At 38.5% G+C, this 16650-nt stretch overlaps 1 protein-coding gene across 3 annotated transcripts in view; it reads right to left on the bottom strand.

The window, feature by feature from the left end:
- Positions 1–16650, bottom strand: part of LOC134213005 (mpv17-like protein) — a 467861-nt gene that overhangs the window by 308065 nt on the left and 143146 nt on the right. The window lies entirely within an intron of this gene.

Below are 16650 nucleotides of genomic sequence, written 5' to 3'. Positions count from 1 at the left end.
AAGTTTGGTTTTGGAGCGAACATACAGCCTTTTCGTATAAAAAGGCTAAAATGGTGTTTCGGCCATAACTTCCAATCCCATAGTCCGATCTAGCCAATTTTCAATAGGAAACAATGGGACAGGATTCTGCGTTGAATGCAACTTGTTGTGTGTGAATCGATTAAGGTTAGGTGTCCGAAAAATAGGTGACATTTTTTGCGATTTTTATGAAAAAAGGTATTTTGGTCATAACTTCCGATCCCATAGTCCGACCTGTCCAATTTTCAATAGGAAATAATGGGAAAGGATTTTGCGTCGAATGCAACTTGTTGCGAGCAAATCGGTTGAGAATAAGTGCCTGAAAAATGAGTGACATTTCTTACGCAATATTTTCGTATGAATTTGTATTTTAGCCATAACTCTCGATCCCATAGTCCGATCTGGCCAATTTCAAACAGGAAATAATGGGACAGGAATCTGCGTCGAATGCAACTTGTTGCGAGCAAATCGGTTGAGGATAAGTGTCAGAAAATGAGTGACGTTTTTTACGCGATTTTTTTGTATGAATTTGTATTTTGACCATAACTTTCGATCCCATAGTCCGATCTAGCCAATTTCAAATAGGAAATAATGGGACAGGATTCTGCGTCGAATGCAACTTGTTGCGAGCAAATCGGTTGAGGATAAGTGCCCGAAAAATGAGTGACATTTTTTACACGATTTTTTCGTATGATTTTGTGTTTTGGCCATAAATTTTGATCCCATAGTCCGATCTGGCCAATTTCAAATAGGAAACAATGGGACAGGATTCTGCGTCGAATGCAACTTGTTGCGAGCAAATCGGTTGAGAATAAGTGCCCGAAAAATGAGTGACATTTTTTACGCGATTTTTTCGTAGGATTTTGTATTTTGGCCATAACTTTCGACCCCATAGTCCGATCTGGCCAATTTCAAATAGGAAACAATGGGACAGGATTTTGCGTCGAATGCAACTTGTTGCGAGCAAATCGGTTGAGGATAAGTGCCCGAAAAATGAGTGACATTTTTTACGCGATTTTTTCGTATGATTTTGTATTTTGGCCATAACTTTCGATCCCATAGTCCGATCTGGCCAATTTCAAATAGGAATCAATGGGACAGGATTCTGCGTCGAATGCAACTTGTTGCGAGCAAATCGGTTGAGGATAAGTGTCCGAAAATGAGTGACATTTTTTACGCGATTTTTTCGTATGATTTTGTATTTTGGCCATAACTTTCGATCCCATAGTCCGATCTGGCCAATTTCAAATAGGAATCAATGGGACAGGATTCTGCGTCGAATGCAACTTGTTGCGAGCAAATCGGTTGAGGATAAGTGCCCGAAAAAGAGGGACTCTTTTTACGCGATTTTTGCGTAGGAGTGTGTATTTTGGCCATAACTTTCGACCCCATAGTCCGATCTGGCCAATTTCAAATAGGAAACAATGGGACAGGATTTTGCGTCGAATGCAACTTGTTGCGAGCAAATCGGTTGAGGATAAGTGCCCGAAAAATGAGTGACATTTTTTACGCGATTTTTTCGTATGATTTTGTATTTTGGCCATAACTTTCGATCCCATAGTTCGATCTGGCCAATTTCAAATAGGAATCAATGGGACAGGATTCTGCGTCGAATGCAACTTGTTGCGAGCAAATCGGTTGAGGATAAGTGTCCGAAAAATGAGTGACATTTTTACGCGACTTTTTCAAATAAATTTGTATTTTGGCCATAACTCTCGATCCCATAGTTCGATCTGGCCAATTTCAAATAGGAAACAATGGGACAGGATTCTGCGTCGAATGCAACTTGTTGCGAGCAAATCGGTTGAGGATAAGTGCCCGAAAAATGAGTGACATTTTGTTGAGTAGTTTTGCGCACACACACACACACACATACACACACACATACACACACACACACACACACACACAGACATCACCTCGATTCGTCGAACTGAGTCGATTGGTATATAACACTATGGGTCTCCGGGCCTTCTATAAAAAGTTTGTTTTTGGAGCGATCATATAGCCTTTACCGTATACTTAGTATACGAGAAAGGCAAAAAAAGAAAGGAATAATAAAATAGACCTGTGCGACGCCACACGCCGCCGCCATTGAAATTATTCAGCAAATGCTTTAGCAACTCCTTCGGATACTCTAACAAACATACCTTCGCTAATTCTTCCTGAAAAAAGATTTAGGAGCAATTTCTAGTGGAATTTTTTTGCAGAATAGCTTGAGAAATTTCTGTGGGAACTCCTACGCAAAATTCTGGGGGATATTTTGAAGAAATTTTCGAGGGGTTTTATAAAGGAGTTTCTTGAAAAACTTTCGGAGAAATTCCTTGAAGCGAGTTTCTGGAAGAAATTGCTAGGTAATTTATAGAATTCCTGGATGAATTTCCTGGAAAAATCCTGAAAGTTTTTTGGATGAATTTTTGGAGAGATTTCTAGATAAATTTTCAATAGACTTCTGGCAAAATTTTTTGGGGAAATTTTTGTAAATAATTCCCAGAGGAATTATTATTAGGGCGGTTCTTCGAGGGCTTTGCGAAGGGCTATGACGACATAGCCCGTTACGTCTGGGGTCGAATTCTTCAATTAATTTCCGGTGAAATTTTTAAAGAAAAAGAAGCCTTAACTGTTTTCCGGGATTTTCGGAAGGAATTTGTAGGGAATTTCTGTAGAGTTTTCGAAGTAATTTATGAAGAGTTATTCGATAAATTTCTAGACGTACTCCAGGGAAGTCGTCATGGATTTCCAGGGGAATTCCTTGAGGAAATACTGAGGTAAATTCTGGGAAATTAGGCATGAAAATTTTTAAATGAATTCCTAGGTGAATTTTTAAGGGAAGATCCATTATCTACGTAACGCAAAAATTGGGAAATTTCACCCCCCCCCCCCCCTCACCCTATGTCACACTTTTTGTATGAAGCATCTGAAATTTTTGTATGGGTTGTCACACTTCCCCGGACCCCCCTCCTTCTCTAAGCGTTACGTAATTTGTGGAAGTTACCTAAAAAAAATTCTGAGGGAGTTTCTTGAAAATTCCCGTGGTATTTTTGAAAAAAATCCTGTAGAAATGTTTGGAGGTAACTCAAAAGGAATAATTTTGAGGAATTTTCGGAAGAATTCACAGTAAAATTGCTAGAGTAACTCCTAGTTTAATTCCTGGATTCAAGAGAAATTTCTGAAGGAAGATATTTTATTTTGTATTTTTTCGTACAGAATTTTGTACGCATAAATGATACTGAAAACAACTGATGATTTTAATCGCTTGCTGCTTATTATGAATTATTCTAAGACTTCCAAAGTCTGTATGACATTCTAAATTTTGAAGCGCTAAACCATTAATTGCTTCATATTTGTGCTGTTTTGACCTAATGAGCTTTTTTCGATACATTTTATAATGAACGAGAAAGGCATCACCACCACTAGGTGTATTAATTTGGGTCTTTTCTTCAGAAGTGCCAATCAAAACAATAATTTTGTTGTGAATCACCAAATGTAGCATTCCCTCTACGCAATCGATCTTCAACGACCGTCGAATGTGAACCCAGTGGTGCGGTATTGTACGGAGGAGGAATTCCATACCGTTCGTCATATCTCTCACATTCACTTAACGCTGTTGAACGTGGTGGTTGAACGATGTGTTCTAGATAAATGAGCGTGGGAAGGGAAATGAGTTATTTTTTAATTGAAAAAGCGAAATGCATCCTCTTGAAACAAGCGGTTTAGTGGTTCGTTTGAGCTTAGCCGTTTTGACGAGATTATGCTTTGCGGTCTCGTGTTTATCGTGGACCATCATTGCAGTACTTACAGAAGAGTGGAGAGATGATTGTGACACAATGCATACACACATGTTGGGCAAATGCGAAAATTGAGCAATTTTTTTTGTACATATACATCCTTCACTTTTAACCTCCACATTTCATAATCGACAACTTAACTACTATTATCAATGAAAAAGGCCACAAAAGCTTCTGGCATAAAATTATTGGCATTATATTGAATTTACATATTCATTATACTGCTAGATAGAACGACGATTAGTTGTGCATACATCCTTTTTAGTGCAATAAGCAGCTTAGCTCTTAACGCTTTTGAAAGATAAAATATATATCAATAGTTGATCAACAAACCTTACAATATTTATGCATGCTTCAATGACGATAAAATAGTTTTAGCTGTTTCTTTCTTTTTTGTGCCCCTTGAGCGAATCTTTATACTGTCTTAAGTTGGATCCAACTATGGTATTACAAGCGCATATATTTGATTGAACAAGACGTTAAGCTGCTTTTCCCCACAGCATCGGAAAGAATAAAATTCTGTAATCTGATTTATTCAAAGCAATTTTATACATTTCTCTCTCAACCCACGTACCAACCGGGGCCAACCAGAGTGCAGCCACAGCAATAAATCCCCTGCCAAGCAATTAATCTCATATTTTATTGCGATGATAGATCTTCCTTCTTATTCGACGAAAGTGTCGTTTCCCTCTCGTGAGATCTGTGCCTGCCAAGCCACAGGATAGAGAAAACACTCAAAAGTAAAACTGTAGTCCAAATAATATTCGAAGATATCTCGATTTCATTGCCGCTGGGTCTGCGTCATCGTCATCGCTTGGATGTTTCCTGTTGAATGGCGTGTTGTCAAGTGTTTTAATTTTAATTTTTGGGTTTGAATAAGAAGTAGAACCTTCTAGCTGGCGTTGAATATGAATTCAAATCATTAGCATCATTAACACACTTATTTTTGTGAGCTTTCCAGAAACTATTTTTAAGCTGCATCATACCTATGATAGATCATCAACAAAGTGTCAATGTTGACCCAAATAGATTCATATTTAACAGATATCAAAAGCATAATTAAAATATAAACTAAGTTTGAGACTTAGATGCAATGACGAGGTTGCAGTGTTGATTGAATGATTTTCAGTATTTGGATAATATAAGTAATTCGGGAGACTACAACATATTGTTGAAAATGGAAGATTCGATACACATATGTTCTGTAATGTAAGTTGAATTTGGTAATCAACTAAAAATACGACAATTATTGCAATATGGGCGAATCGTAAAGAAAGACAAATGGATATTTTGTAAAATCGAAACACTGTGATTTTAGCCATGAGCAAATTTGACAAACAGTTAACGTTTTGGGAATTGAGAAGTAATAGTGCTTTTGGTAGACTGTCTGCATTTTAAGGCATCTTTCAAATTGTAAGTGCAAAAGCAAACCAAGAGAGGCATCATTTCTGCTTGGTGGATCATGTTGGGTTTCTCAAGAAGAATCCATTGCGTGTCTTGGTTGGCGCTCGTCTGCTTGAAGTGGATGAATGATAATATAATTATGGTATAAAAGTTTTTCAGCTCCAGCTACTCTTGCCTTGGCTCATTATTTTTATCTCAGTAACTGAGGCGAATGATGACGGGGTGGACGTACAGAAGGTCGTGTTTTTATTTTATTTTGGGTGCCGGGATCAAAAGAATCGTTAGTAGATAAAAAATAAGCTCTTCTTTCTTCCTTGCAATGGCTCCGTGCACCATCACTCCGTTGTATTTGGACTGAGTATGCTTTGTCGTTATCCATTTTGTAATGGAATAGCGAGCTGATGTGATTAACATCTCCGGTGCCCAAACTATATTCTTCGCTGATGACTGTATGGTGAAAACTATGTAAAAGTAAGAAGCCTAGGGCTGTTTGGACAAAAGGTCGAAGGTCAAAAAGTCGAAAGGACAAAAGGTTGAAGGGTCAAAAGGTCGAAGGTACAAAATCTATATACATAAAAATGAATTTCCTTCTTCTGAACCTTATAGACTCGTAAACTACTGAACCGGTCGGCTTGAAAATTTGTGTGCAGAGGTTTTTGGGGCCGGTAAAGGTTCTTAAGGTGGTTCAAGACCCCTCCCGCTTTGAAAAGGGGGGCTCCCATACGAATGGTACTAAGGGTATGCGATAACACACTTTTTCCTAACGAAACGAAACGAAACGAAATTTAAAATGTCTTTGTTGATTCGGAACGAAACGAAACGAAATAAAGATTTCTTTCGAGACTTCGAAACGATACGAAATCAAGGTTCATTTAATTCGAAATTTTTCGAAACGAAACGAAATTTTAATTTTTTTCCGCGGATTTTTTATTAAATTGGTTTTACATTACGTACGCAATTCTGATTTAACTTTTTTGAAGTCGAATAACTGTTTTGCGACCAAAAGAGTTACATAACAGGAAAGGCAATCTGTGATAAATCGCCACATTCTAGCCGCATATACCAATGGTTATATTGGGCATTGGGATAACAACGCTGGTAGTTAAGGTAATGCAATTGCTCTAAATAGTAATGATGCGTCAACTTGACAAAGCTAGATCAAATGGGGCATATATCACAATAGATCTAACAAATGGTCGCAGTGATTAAAATACCCAACAAGAAAAAAAATGGGTCTCCGAGCCTTCTATCGAATTCAATTGGCTTCTGAAATAAGGGATAAAAAGCTTTCGGTTTATTGATACAGTATCACAATGGCTTAGAAATTGAGAAATAGTTTCTTTTAAGTAAATTAAGGCTTCTACATGAATATCGTAACTAAATTGGGGGTGTAAAGGGGTGTGTAATTTGGTAACTGTCCATACTACAAATTATGGGCTCCCATACCAAAATGTTACGAAGTGGTGGGAAATTAAAAATGTTTGGTGTTGCGTAGTACTCATTGGGGTCCTCCATTAATAAGTCACGTGAAACTTGAGTTTTTTTTATTCGAATGGACTGTAAAGCTTTTTTAAACCTATCTCTCAGCGCTCAATATCACCATGCACTCATTTGAGTAAACGTAACGGATCAGATACAGTAACGGATCGTAAAACTTGTTTTTGGATGCATGCATTATATTTTTTTTTCAATCGTTCGTTTATTTGAAAGGCTTATTTGACGTGAAGCGTTACGGAGCCGCAATCATGTTTTTCAATACAAGTTTTATCTTGATTCTCAAACATATTTTTAGCTTCGACAAGCCGAGAGGCACGTGTTTTTTATTCTGCATTTTATTTGATGATTTTCACTATTTTTTTGGTAAATTTTCCTTTCGTTTGCACTCACTAGCTCGGCAATTTTGTCTCAGCAGAAAAAAAAAGTTTGTTTATAACAGCACTCAAAAAAGCAGCCATAAACGTATGTCAATTTAGTCGATATTTCAGCTTAAGCATTTTAACAAAGATTTGCACAGTCAATATCAGTTAAATAATTTAAGAGTGTTAGTTACCGGAAGTCGAAAATATAATCAATAGCATCAGGCAAAGTACTTTACCAAACCACTGCAAGAATAATGACCTATCGCAAAAAAGGTAACAGAGAGTTACTAAGTGATAAATTGGAAATCTATTGATTACCATGTTATGTTAATCGAGATGAACCAGCCTTGGGCTAAAAGTCTCGTTAATAAAGACATATTGTATCAGGAATCCGAATGAATTACGCTTTGACTTGAATAAATATACAATTATGAGACAATTATTTTTTACCAGGACATAAACAATATTTTCAAAATTATAATTATTTTCTGATTAGTGTTGATGAGACCGTAAATATTTAAAATCCATATAAGTAGTGCACTCAGAGCACAACGTATTCGCTCTTGTGATAAACATTGGTTGAGACATGAGACGTAAATCAATCTCTTAAGGAATAAATAAGAAGTTGAAAACAGACCACATTCCAGTAGAAACGTGCAGTAAAAAACGACAGAAAGATTCCTTTTGAACAATGCTGAGCTTCTTGAGCCATTATCACCTATCAAAAGGGTTGACATAGAAAAAAGGCAATATAGGACTCCGAAACTAATTTTCAAATGCAGAACTAATTTCTCGCTGAAAGTCGGCTCCTCACGGTGTCGCGTTACGCTGGAATGTGTCATATACGAATTTGTCGACTAAGAATGGGGTTATGTAGTAAGCATTCATAGGAATATTGTATAACCTAAAGTTTTGAAAAAACTTTACGATTTTGTTCAGCGGCGCAGCCAAATTTTTTGATAATATAAAGTATGGTTCAAATTTGTTTCGAAATTCCGCGGAATTCCGTTAAATTTCGTTAGAAGCTAGTTTTTTCTAGCGAAATTTTTGTAATTTTACGAAACGAAACGAAATCAAGAAATCAGATTTCGCCATGCTCAAATTCCGCGAAATTCCGCGGAATTTCGTTTCGAACCGCCTGAAGCGAAATTTTTCGAAATACCGCATATGCTTAAATGGTACACTATTTTCTTCATAACTCGAGAAATAATAAAGCAAATAGAACCAAATCTGACATGTAGATGTGAAGGTTTTAGAAGGGAAGATATGTTTCGTCAGGTCTGCTAGTGTCGAAATAAAAAAAATGTGTCGAAAGGTCGAAGGTTAAAATGTTGAAACGAGAAAAGGTCGAAGGGTTAAAATGTCGAAGGGATAAAAGGTCGGAATAAAAAATGTGTCAAAAGATTGAAAGACAAAAGGTCGAAGGTCAAAAGGTCGAAGATCAAAAGATCGAAGCACAAAAGGTCGAAGGTCAAAAGGTCGAAGGGACAAAAGCTTAACATAAAAAAATGTGTCAGAAGGTCGATGGACAAAAGGTCGAAGATCAAAAAGTCGAAAGATCAAAAAGCCGAAGGGACAAAAAGTCGATATAAAAAAATCTATGTCAAAAGGTGGAAAAGCAAAAAGTCAATGAACAGCAAGTCTAAGGAAAAACCCAGATTAATCCACCTAGCAGTGGAGATGCCTTTCTCGCGCATTATAAAATGTAAGAAAAGTACATTAGAGAGGTCAAAAATGCATTATTTGCATTAACTTCAATGCATTGCAGCATTTTATAAAACAAATCCTTTTTCAATATTACAATGTTTATCCTATTCTGTACTGCGCCTTTCTGTGTGTGTGGCTCCAAATGGTCGGAACGATATGCGATGACAGCAGCTCTCCGACGGTGCGTTTGCACGCCACGGAGGTCTGTCAAGAAGAGGGCGAGTCATGGCTTGCTGATCACCAATTGACACGCTGAGGTGTTAATGTATAATCACACGCGGAAAGTAGCTTACTCAAACCCCACATTCCCCTTCATCTCTCATAAAAAAAGGCAAAAAAAATCCTCTAGCATAGGGCGCAATGATTTTCTTCTAAGTAATATGCGCGAGACGAAGATTACCGTTGACATTGAACTCCAAAATAAACTTGTCGTTATATCGTGGTTTTTAATCGCAGAACCACGATATGGAAGTAAATAGATTGTATCGTTTAAATGTTTAGTGTTATAATATTGATCTCTCCAGGAACATATAGTGTTGGGAAGTCGATACTAGGAACTGCAAACGCCTTCATAGTAGCTTAGCGTAAGCACAGCTTCAAACAGCTCTTTACCATTTCGCTCTACACCAATTTAATGTTCGCCAAATGTGATCAGCTGTCGAGATCTCGGTACTCACACTGGTGTGTATTGTAACACCATCAAGCTGACCTTCAACCTATCGATGTTGAACTTCCGAACAACGACCAATAAAATAATATTTAATGATGTAATCTAATTCGTGGAATTATTATATTTGAATGAGATATCATACTTAAATCAGATCTAATGGGTAATTCCGCTATGACTACTAAGTCAGTGATTTTAGCTTTTTTAGCTTTAGCTTTGACTGACTACACATATCTATGGTTGCTGGTTGCCGTGATTGACCAGAATCAGTGAAATTGCACAAAGAATCAATTGAATGATTGACTGGGATTGTTCAAGCATTCTCAGTGTGCAAGTTTCAATGACTCTAAAATTCAAATGATCAATAACGGCGCCGGCCACGTCCTTGTAGTCAGTTAGGAAGAAGGAAGGAATATTAGTAGGTGGTTTTTGCTATTTAAAGACCGTGTTTAGCTCTGCGTCTCCACAAAAACCACAGAAAGGATTATCAGTTAATTGGTAGGCATCGTTGGATCTGGATTCACTCTGATAAGCGATATGACCGTGCCATTCTTTATACACAGTGATTTTACCTAGCCATGAATTGGGCGCGAAAAGTAGTACAAACTAACTACCGGCCTACCGGGCGCGCAATGCAGAACAATATTTCGGTGTAATTTTTATTACCGGCCGTGCAAAGCAGAACACAATATTTTGGCCGATCGCGCCATCGTTCTGCTGTCCGAAACAAGAGAAATCTTGCACTGAACTGATTTTTATTACCGGCTGCGCAATGCAGAACACAATATTTTAGCCGATCGCGCCATCGTTCTGCTGTCCGAAACAAGAGAAATCTCGCACTCTACTAAGTCAGTGATTTTCAAAATAAATTTTAAGATAATATATTTTGCCTTTCAAACAACTTTGTAGGAAACGATATTTTTCCATATCTCTCAGATTTCGTTAGAACTTGCTTAACTGGTGGTATTATGTACACTCAAGCCGCCAAATTTATAAATATCAAACTAAATTTATTTTGACCAAAATCAGCACTCACCTTGGGATTCTTCCAGATGCTTCTTCTATTCCAAACCACAATCAATTTTCAGTGGTCCCCAAAACGCGCTTTGTGAGTTTCCACAGCCCAAACCATTTTCCAGCAGTCTTCCAAACGCGCTTTGTGATGTTCCAAACCACAACCAATTTTCCAGCTTTCTTCCAGACAAGCTTTATGATTTTCCAAACCCAGGGCATGATTGGGGGCCCGGGGCCACGCCCCCCTAAACATTCCATATGTATCAAAACCAACCTTTTTTTGTATATTTTGGGGCCCCCACAAGCTGTTGGCCCCGGGGCCCCCTTCCGGCTAAATCCCTAGTAGCACAAATCTGGTTAATTCGGTTGTAGCAACTGTAATGTGACACAATTTGGTCGCATACAAGTCACAGAAACTTGTCTATGACAAGTGTGTTACTCGGGATCCGGTCCTGTCCAAACCATAATCCATTGTCCAGGGGTCTTCCCGACAAGCTTAGTGATTTTCCAACCACAATTCGTTTTCCAGCGATCTTCCCGACGCGCTTTGTGATTTTCCAACCACAATCCGTTTTCAAGCGGTCTTCCCGACACGCTTTATGATTTTCCAAACCACAATTCGTTTTCCAGCGGTCTACCCGGCGCGCTTTGTGCTTTTGCAAACCACAATCCGTTTTCCAGCTGTCTTTCCGACGCGCTTTGTGATTTTCCAAACCACAATCTATTTTCCATCTGTCTTCCTGACGTGCATTGTGATTTACCAAACCACAATCCGTTTTCCAGCGGTCGTCTCAACGCGCTTTGTGATTTTCCAACCACAATCCGTTTTCCAGCGGTCGTCCCAACTCGCTTTGTGATTTTCCAACCACAATCCGTTTTCCAGCGGTCGTCCCAACGCGCTTTGTGATTTTCTAACCACAATCCATTTTCCAGTGGTCTTTCCGACGCACTTTGTGATTTTCCAAACCACAATCCGTTTTCCAGCGGTCGTCCCGACGCGCTTTGTGATTCACCAAACCACAATCCGTTTTCCAACGGTCTTCCAGACGCGCTTTGTGATTTTTCAAACCACAATCCGTTTTTCAGCGGTCTTCCCAACGCGTTTTGTGATTTTCCAACCACAATCCGTTTTCCAGCGGTCGTCCCAACGCGCTTTGTGATTTTCCAAACCACAATCCGTTTTCCGACGGTCGTCCCAACGCGCTTTGTGATTTTCCAACCACAATCCGTTTTCCAGCGGTCGTCCCAACGCGCTTTGTGATTTTCTAACCACAATCCGTTTTCCAGCGGTCTTTCCGACGCGCTTTGTGATTTTCCAAACCACAATCCGTTTTCCAGCGGTCGTCCCAACGCGCTTTGTGATTTTCCAACCACAATCCGTTTTCCAGCGGTCGTCCCAACGCGTTTTGTGATTTTCCAACCACAATCCGTTTTCCAGCGGTTGTCCCGACGCGCTTTGTGATTCACCAAACCACAATCCGTTTTCCAGCGGTCTTTCCGCCGCGCTTTGTGATTTTCCTACCAAAATCCGTTTTCCAAATCAACTTTGTGGTAATACAGGCAGGGTGCCTTGTGTTTTTCAACCATCCAATATTTTACTAATTAGCACATTAAACTCTGAATGCAACTCACCCATTGAGATCAGCGTCAGGATCCAAAAAATAAACTGGCAGGATCGCCAAAATGTGTGGCTCCAAATGGTCGGAACGATATGCGATGACAGCAGCTCTCCGACGGTGCGTGTGCACGCCACGGAGGTCTGTCAAGAAGAGGGCGAGTCATGGCTTGCTGATCACCAATTGACACGCTGAGGTGTTAATGTATAATCACACGCGGAAAGTAGCTTACTCAAACCCCACACTGTGTACTGGTTGTGGTCAAGTTTTGTACCGTTTCTTTTTTTGTTGATTTTAATCTATAATTCACATTATAATGAAAATCTACGTAGTTGTCTATAACCAACCCCAGTTTAATCTGTAGACCATCAAAAAGATACAGAGCTATATAGTTTATATAAATCCAATATTAAAAGAAAGAAATTAAAGCAAATATAATAAATAAGCTTTCGATTAATCCAATCCTAATTTTTCGGTATAAAAGCAAGAAATTTTCCAAAAAAATGCGAATTTTACCATATTTTGTTATAAATATTTCAAAATAAGAAATGCGAGCATAGGATAACAATATTTATTCACAAATCCGTTTTTTTTCAATGCTTCAGAGTTCTAATATATTATCCGGCTAAAGTTTAATTGATACAATCGATTTGAAATGAACGTGATAATACTTAATTTCCATATTAAATATAATTCTCTCGATCTAAAGATCATTAGTTCTAGTCCCGAATAGTTCATTTTTGTGTGTATTTGATAAAAAGAGAGACTTGCTGCTCTGGGGGTATTTTTCTTATTATGATATACACCGTGTCCAATTATCATACAAATTCAAACTTTGATTATTTCACATAAGTTATGCAGATTTTAATACTATAATTGTTTTTATTTAATGTGGATCAATTCCAGCATTTATCAGCTTCAAACAATTTTCAAATCTATCGCAAACGACACGCATGTAAAACTATGGCTTTGAATTGGGCCAAAACAATACACTTTATGCTCGATTTTTTTCTTGACAGCATATATGATCGCATAGAATAATCCAATGGGCTTACATCTGGTGAACTGGCAGGACATTCTGCAGTTTTGCCCATGTTTAGTGTATGAGAAGCCGCCAGTGTTGGTAAAATCGTTCATAAATATGGCCTCTTGAAACACAGAATCGTCCTTTCCGAACATTTTCTCTAAGCTTGGCCTAAGGAGATTCTGTGACACTTCCATTTTGTAATAAATCTTAACACCATTCATGATAAAAACAAATGGTAGCTTGCTCTACGACGGTGTATTATAGTTTGCCTATTTTTTTTATTAATTAGTTTAATACTACTTATACTTATTTGTAAGGTTATTATCAATCCGTGGAATTTAATATACCTAGTACCTAGTGAATTCCCGATAATTTGAACGGTACCACATTCATATTAACGGAGTTCACTTTTCAATTTGAACTTCTGGTTACTCTATGAGCATCAAACAAATCAGTTTCTGACTGCTTTTTTTCGCTATGTTGTTTTGATTCTGCGTTCCGTTTCACGATGTTCCATTTTTCTTTTCTCGATCCCATGTGCTAAAGAACGTTTGAACACTTTTTAATTTGAACGATGTTCAAACCAACGGAGTTCAAAATAAAAAAAATGGGTCCTAACTGAAGTAAAATGAGAAATGTCCGTTCCGTACAACATTTTTAAGGAATAGCGCTTGAGGTACAGATAACAGATATTGAGGCTCGAACAAAATTTCGAGCAAAACATGTTTTAAAAATCAAACCGAACCTCAACGCGATCTTGCATGCGAAACGATACTAGCGCACAGCGGCATTTTTTGCAGATGCTAGCGCCGATTTTGCACGAGATAACGGAGACATTCCAAAGTTATTTCAAAATGAACAGTAAAAAGTTAAAGTTTAGTACGACAATGTCAACAGAAGGCGCTAGTGTGAGATGCCAAATACAAAGATATACGATGCGAGCGCTCCTGGATGTGAAACTCGCAAGCAATAAATTTAAAACGACCGATGAGGTCATGGTCGAAGGGAATTGCATCAGTGTTACGTTTGTTTGTCTGTGATGATACCATCGTTTAATTAGTGATACAGTATCTCCCGCTTATCCGGGCCTTTCACTTCATTCTTCAGACAGTTTCATCATGGAGTTCAAGCCAATTGATCTGTCAAGTAAACTGGGTTCGAAACAAAGCCAATACCCATGATGTCCACATACTTAGAAGCCATGCGCATGTTCTACTACTTAGATATGCCCAAATCGGATGTCCTAGATTTTCAAAATCATGATTTAATTGAAACCAATTGATTTTTTAAATAAACTGGGCTTGGTACAAAGTTTATACCACAATACAGTGACCATACAGACCCTTAGAGTGTAACGGTGTCTAGTATTTTGCGTGAATATATTTCTTTCTCACATTAATTTTTACTTTCTAGCTTATAAATAATTAATTAAATTAATTTGGTTAAATTGCTACTTAATATTTCGCGAACCATTTACACAACTGACACTTGCCATAAAAGATTAGAACTAAATTAGATTAAATATAAATGAGTCCTGAAAGAAATTATTTAGCTTCAAAGTAATCCTATAAATTATTCCCGTAACACGGTAGATCACTTTGACGTAGTGTGTTGCGGTGTAAGATCTACCAAACAGAGCCCTAGCCTAATCCATTTTTCTAGTTAGGGCAATAAGTTGTGGTAATTAAAGATTCATCGTATTTAGTCCTCGCTACCAACAGCAGTCTCAGAAATAAAACATATTAATGTTACCTTGCAGACAGTTGAAAGACTCGAATTCCTCTTGTTTGAGGCTAAACTGTATGCAGCGGAAACAACTTTTCAAGCAATTAGTTAAAAAACCTCGGTACCCGGTCCTAGGCTGAACTGACTGCTGGAAAAATCGAGTTAGGGGTTTAAATACGTACTAACTCTTCTTGAACTGGTGAACAATGGTAGTGAGAGGAACACACGGAAGTTCTTATTACTGAACAAATTCTCTTGCTTGAAAAGGTCTTGTAGACAGAGCTAAATCCCGGGGTTTAAGAGTTTCACTGGTGATATTCTAGAATCAAGACAAGGATGTGGCTAGGGCTCCTATGCATGGCCAAAAACAGTATTACTGTTCTGTTTTCTCAAGAAAGGATTGATTTCCTATTGATAAGGGGCGCGCCTTCAATGGGATTGCTCTCTATGAAGGGTCTAAATAGCGGGACCTTGTCATGGTGGTCTTGAGAAAACAAAACAACAACTGTATCGAAACCGATACTGCATTGCTTCTCAATAGCACTGGAGTAATTCGACATGCACTTAAACACTAAGGATACGGGTAACGCTACAATAGATCTAATAATTGGTCGCAGTGGCACACCCGAACAGGAAAAAAAAAATCCTATAAAACTCGTCTACAAATTAATATGATTGTATTAGTAAATTTCAATTACATCTAAAGCTATGACAATGCAAATTTGAGGAACTAATCTGTGCATCTGAAACTGTTCTGCCATTTCTTTCTTTACTTGGCTGAAGAGTTTCCAGAGTTGAAGCCAGTTTCAGTGCGAATTTAATTTTTTCTAAGTTTTTCTAAGGTGTGTACCCAAAAGTAAATGAAAAGAAAGCTTTAGTTCTAATGTCGTGTTAAAAGTTTAATTGTATTTTTTTTTCTATTTTTTATTAATTGATTGATATGAATAGTTCGAGTACCTTCTGTATCGCACGGAGCGAACGCTCTACTCTCGTGCATTTTCTAATAGTACATAAAGGTAATTTCGTTATTGAATTCATTTATCTAGTTTAACATCTAACCAAAATTCATGTCGGACAGCAGCGTCCGAACGACGCTTTTTGTTCGGATTTCCCTTTTTCCCGTTCCCGCTGGACACGTCTCGTCCATGCGGTGTGAACCCGGTCGTGCGGGCCCGGCATTACGGTAGCCAAACGAGAAGTGAGGCCTTCCGACCTACCGAGAATCTCCGAAGGAAAGTATCCCCTAGTCCCGGTGGTTATGTAGTCCTGCAGGCGAAGGCCAGTTGGAGACCCGTGACGCTTCCCGAGGAGAGGAGACGGCAGAGTATCGGACAGAGATCAGCCACTGCCCCTTCTCGCAACTCTAAATCGGCCATCAATGCACGTGTGCCTATTCCGGCGATGCATCTGCCGAAGAGCTCGGGTGTTCCGTCGCACTACTGATTGGACATCCCTTGTAGCTGGCGCCGTCCTCATCATCTCTCGATGACGACACAGCCCTGCCGGTGTACCCAGCTGCTAGCATAGAGCATAAACCTTGATCAGGTATGTCGTTAATCATGGCCATGTCACACACACACAAAAACACTCACACTACACAAAATGAATATTTGAAAAACTGAATACACATAAATGAATTCAATCTAAGTTTCCATTGCGTTAATTTATTTATCTCGCTAAGCCCTGTGGTTTGTTAGTCTGCCCGGGAATGTATTGAGTTTACGTTTCATGCGCTACAGATAGAGTACGTTTTTGCCTACGTTTACTTTACTGCTTCGGTGCGTTCACCTCTGAATTTTCGTTGTCTAGCGTTCTAAAACCCCTA

This window comes from Armigeres subalbatus, chromosome 1 (genome assembly GCF_024139115.2).
Source record: "Armigeres subalbatus isolate Guangzhou_Male chromosome 1, GZ_Asu_2, whole genome shotgun sequence".
Classification (NCBI taxonomy): Eukaryota; Metazoa; Arthropoda; class Insecta; order Diptera; family Culicidae; genus Armigeres; species Armigeres subalbatus.
Note: the sequence above shows the minus strand (reverse complement) of the source record. Positions and strands in the feature narration are given on the sequence as shown.